Raw genomic sequence first — 6000 nt, 5'->3', positions numbered from 1 at the left:
AATGTACCTGACTTTGCGCAATTAATCAAGTATTAAGTATCACACAGTTATCAGCAGCGGACAGATTCATTGCATTTAATTGTTTTGCTATTCCTTATGCGGATCCGACAGACGTTGTCCTGTATCTCTTATGGAGATAAAAGCAATTGTAATCTAAACCTTTCTCGAATCCAATGGAACACACACAAATTTACCAAAATCAACCGTTTAGGAGGAGTTTAATTACAGACACAAAAAAAGATAATAATATGTAAAAAAATGTATAGGTCAAAATCACCAAAGTGGCAAATTTGGTGTCGACTCAATTTTTTTTTATAAAGACCTGAAATAGTTGGGTCATAATTATTTATATCTATCTAGTTTAGTTAACTTACCGAAAATCTGCAGATTTTCTGCAAATAATTTTTGTCAAATAATACTCTTTAATATTAATAAGGGCAGAACAATAGTTATGGGCCGACGGGATCGACAGGGTAGCTGGAAAACATTGGATGACGATGTCAAAAAATTAATTAGGGTGGAAAAAGTTTAGAGTAGTAAACATATTATTTATATATATTTTTGTTAAATGTATGTCCATAAGATGTGATGAATAATAATAATAATAATTTATTATATTAATAATGAACGCCGATCCTTATTGTATTAACCCATGTTTAAATATTACTCACATTCTATAACAAGGCTTCGATAGATTAAGAAAAAGTTTATCTTTTGTAAGGTTTTGTTAAACATCTAAATTTGGTACCAGAGACCACTTGACGGCTGCCGTAAATAATGCTTTTTGTTAAGATTAATCGGCTATTTTTGGGTTATTTAAATGGTTGGGTTCCATGAATATTTGTGGTTTTATAGGCGTTAATGCTGCATTAGTGTAATTTGATGCGATGGAGATATTTCTAATGATTTACGAGAGGTTTTACAGCTAATACAAATAACGATTCGTTTGCAAGGAAACCATTGATTATATTGAAATGCCGTCTTATCGGGAATGTTTATCTATATTGCAGTACGCTGGTAGAAGATGGGGAATTCAAGGAAACGGGCTGGTACAAGAAGTTGTGGTTGAGTACGGGAGTGCATCATATCCGCCGAGGAAGTTTCAGTTTTTTTATTTTTACATTTTTGTTTATATAAAATCATTAACGGTTTTATACATAAGACTGTTTTGTATAGTTCCGTATATATGAACCAGGGAGCTTGTAGTTTATTGTTTATCAGAATGCCAAATCGTAAAATGACTGCTTCACGACTGATTTGAGCGCGACCGCCGCTGCGAAAACCGCTGTGAGAGTTCGAAAAGTGAGTTACAGAATCGCATGGCAGGTCATCAACACAGGGATGTCTGTGGGGACTAGCTACCATACAATTTTGTCGTTTTTAAATAAATAAATTAGCAGAAGTCCAGTTGTTAACAGCCAACCTTTACCAATAAAGACCCTGAAAATAAAGCAAAAATATTTTTTTAAAACAATATTTTTTTTTCTAAACACGGTTGCCATACTGCCCATACAGGTTTTTCATTATCACTTCCTTAATTAAGATCTTTTGTAAAAAATATTGTCATATTTATAGATATTAGTAGTGGATTAATAGCCTTTATCTTTAATATTATATAAAATCCAGCTAGTTTATTTTACAATGAAAATAAATATTGTATTACTAAATTATAATTTATTAATTTTATGTTAAGAAAATATTATTTATTATTTTTATTGCTTGTGTTTTAATATTGTGCAATTGTAAAGATAGTATTAGTAGAAATGTAAGAACAAAAATGGATTTACAAAAACAAACAAGAATTTATTTTATCCAAATTATTCAAAGCGCTTTTTAGTTATTAATTGTTGATACTGAAATTGCTGCAAATATCGTTTTATATTCATAAATATTTATTATACTATTCTTTTCCCATACTTACAAATCATATATTGAATAGTTTCGATAAAATCTTTGAACAAAGCCTTCAGACACGATATGTTTAGATAACCATACATTTATACCCTAACTAGGATTTATTAGTTAATACTTTTGTGTAGTTTAAATCAAGAGCTTTAGCGTGTGCGTGTGCTTAAAAACAAATACTGCCGAGCAAGCAAGATCTTAAACGTAATAAAATTATATTATCTGGTTCTATGTTTTTCCTTTTTCTGTTAATCTGTAATTTATAATTGCTGTGTTGGCAAAGAGCTATAGGGATATTAATAATAAATAAACGCGACAAATAATTTGGGTTTATGAGGATTGTTAGTGAGTATCTTTATATATATAATTCTTCTGTGAGTGTGTATGTCACTGAACTTCTCTCAAACGACTGGACCGATTTTGATGAAATTTTTTGTGTGTGTTCAAGGGGATCTGGGAATGGTTTAGATTCACAAATCAGCCCGCCAGATGGCGCTGCAGTCGGTACTTTCATACTTTGCTTTACTAATCGCTTGAAATATCATGCAGGACAACGTCTGTCGGGTCCACTAGTATTATATACAACAATAAACTTGGCTTTAATTAAACATGACAATTCATAGTGACATCTACTCTACACATGTAGCCCCTATGTTTTCTTTCTTTTCGTCAACATCACTACTGAGTCGCCCGAAGGTACCAATGGGGTGGAGAAATTGTATATATCCTTTAGCGGGTGAATTAACTCGCGTATCAGGGTATATTGTCAGTTTTTGTAGCGGAAGAATGTAGATCACACAATAGGATAGTGTGTAAATATATAACGAATCTTTCCCTATAACTCCTTTTGACTCCTTCAAAATTAGTACACGAATATAAACACAATATCGACTCAATATCTAAGTAAACATAGTGTTTTGTATCAAAGAATAAAGTTAAATTCATAAATCTCTATAGAAAAGATTTGTATATAAGTATGTTTGTAACGAGTTGGCTCAAAAAGTACTTGACCGATTTTAAAAATTCTTTTGCCATTCGGATGCTACATTATCACTGATTGTAATAGGCTTTTGATTGCAAGAAAAAAATAAGGAACCCTACCAAAACTACAATAATGTTACCCAAGGTGTAAAAAAATGCCTATAAAATATCTTTCATCGCAAGCGCTGTGAAAACTATTGATGATAGAATAAAAATTGTCCCACAATATTACAGAACATATTAATATCTAAAAAATTTTTTTAATAAATAAATGTCCAGCCGGGACGGGTCGCTTGTTAGTAATATTTAGAGTGAAAATGTGGTTTATTGTCTTGCTGGTATCAGTTTATTTATTTATTTGATTGTAGCTTGTATATTGGACCACTCACAGCATGTGCGCAATAGAAGGGTCGTTAAGTGAGAAGTGGTATTCGGTACCTAATCAATTATAACGAAACGAGGTGTTTAATATATTATCTTTAAGAATGTTATTTGACTGTTACAATCTATCGAAGGATTGGGAATATAATTCGGTATTTACATATTTTATTTATGTAACTAATCGGGGCTTTAATGAAGCAGAGAGTAAAGAAAAAGATATAGTATATAGTCTACTAAAATATGAGCAGTAGTAGCCTAGTAGTTTTAACGTGCGACTCTCAACGTGCCTGGGGTCGTAGGTTCCATCACCAGCTGACCAAAATCACACGATAACAATCAGTAAATACATAAATATGAATACGTAATTGATGTTTTTTTGTTTAAAATTGTACACATTAGTCTAAGTTAGGCTAGAGCTCAATGTTAAATTGTGTCTTTGAGCAGAGGCAATTTATAAATATAAACATTTCTATAATAAACACTGGCAACACATTTTGATTTTGACATATGGGTGCCATATCCAGAATTATATAAATTTAAAAAAAGTGTGCGTGTACTTATGTACGCGCGTAAGAAGTTATACTTCTTTGGCAAGTTATTCTTCTTTATGATTATTAAAAAAAGTTTTTGATTGCATGCAAATAATTAATTACAATTAAATAATCAAAGACTGGAAAAGGAGTCATTATAGTCAATAAAGTTCAGTTTACATTTGAAAAATTAAATAAATAAATATTATTATTATTCGAATGATGTTTTTAAATTATGTCCAATGCCGTAGCATCTTCCGTGGGCAACTTCATTCTGTTAATTTTGTGTCACGGTGCGCATCGTAAAATTTCACTCTCATCAATTTTTCATAACGCGCCTAAAGAAGTATAACTTCAAAAATAAATGTTAGTTTATAAGTTCTTAAATTTTAATAATATAGATTAATTTCTGTTCTCACATAAACGTACTATTCGAATATTTCAATTAATTTTATTTGAATTAGTACAAACGTAGAAAAACTGCTGTACGTGTCACCTCGAGGGGATATTTAATAAATGACGTTATAAATTAAACATAGATTGAAATAATTTAGGAGTCACTTTGAAACTTCGCAAAAACTGCCCGCATTTTAGGAACAGAGTAATGTTATTATAGAGCTTATCTTTTAATCTCTAAAAGAGTATTAATAGTTGACCTATTGAAAAAATCTACACCAAGGTGTTGTTTTACCTTTAGATAGGGATTGGCATTGATTTACTACGTTTTGTTACTTAATAAGTTGAAAAATGTTCTAAAATAATATAGATTGGGAGTACATTTGTAATTATATTTTTTTATGCTCAATGCAAAATACATTTCTTATTCTCGTCTCCACATATACATACTTAACCACAAATCGAAATGTTCACAGTATTGGATGGGATTTTTTTTCATTTTGAATATACATATATTGATTTTGTTTTTTAAATAAATGATCGACCTTTTAATGCAGGGAACATTGTTGTATTTTTTAGGCGATATTCAACATAGCTAACTACACATTATAGCTGCACAAACTTATTATTAATAACAAGCATATAAAAGCTTTTTTTTTAAATCTATTATGTCTGGCCTAACAAAGATAAATAAATAAGACATTTCAGCCGCATTAATTTTAAATCACTGGTAACCACAATAGAACTTCAAATGCTTCTATGTAGGTAGCACAAATGTCGATACATACTTTCACGTCTTAAGTATTGACAGTGACGTTTCGTGCACTCTATGCAATAACTCATCTATGTCCGCCATAAATTCAGTGTGACATCTGTGGTGGGACGTCATTTTGAACAATTCGCGGTATAATCTTACAAATGTTCTTCGGCCATTACGTGTAGTTTCACAGGTTTTTCGCGACGCCTGACGCATTGGTGAGCGAGCGGTGCTGGCTTTATCTAAACGAGTGGTGTCGGGGACAGGATGAAGCGAGAGAATTTCTGATAATTTCGTCCTATCCTGTTCTAAAGTAAATCCTTTGTTTTGTTAATTAAATAAATAAATAATAATAATTTTGCAGCGAGATATATACTTAATGCGCTAGCTACCTATATAATAATATAAAAGTAATTTAGAATAATATACCTGTCAATATTAATTAGGTACGATACACTCCAGAGCTAAGGCGATATGTACAAAAACTAAAACTTGGTATTTATAAGTTAAACATGAAGAAAGATATGACTTAAGTTACTGAGCTATTTGTGGACAAACATAACGACATTCTTATACTTAGGAAATTTACCACAGGAAGCCTAAATAGAGACAATATCAAATGTTTCTAATTCACTGTCACATATAAAAAAAAATTGTTTTGAACTCTGTTAAATATATTTTTGTATCGAGTCTTATTAGAAAATGTCATGTTTTGTACGTCCAGGCTCTCATAAGACGAGCGAACATAAAACTTATCGCTTGGCCCATACACTCAAATATGTATTTATTTATGAATGCCACGTTGTGTCTCAGCGAACGCTTTTTTGTGCCTCCTGTATAATGATGCTACAGATTTGTTCTGAATAGTCGATGTGATACTGTATATCCAGATCTACTTAGATACTTATAAGAAATACCTAATACTTTCTCTCTGAATCTATCTCATAAAATTTAATCATAAATAAATTGGAAAAAAATATCTTAAATGGTCTAATGGTGCAATCCAAGTTGAGACTTGTAAAGAACCATGGTGAGATGAAGTGCCAGGCT

The sequence above is a fragment of the Pieris napi genome, chromosome 3, assembly GCF_905475465.1.
Source record: "Pieris napi chromosome 3, ilPieNapi1.2, whole genome shotgun sequence".
NCBI lineage: Eukaryota > Metazoa > Arthropoda > Insecta > Lepidoptera > Pieridae > Pieris > Pieris napi.
This window is presented reverse-complemented; position numbering follows the sequence as displayed.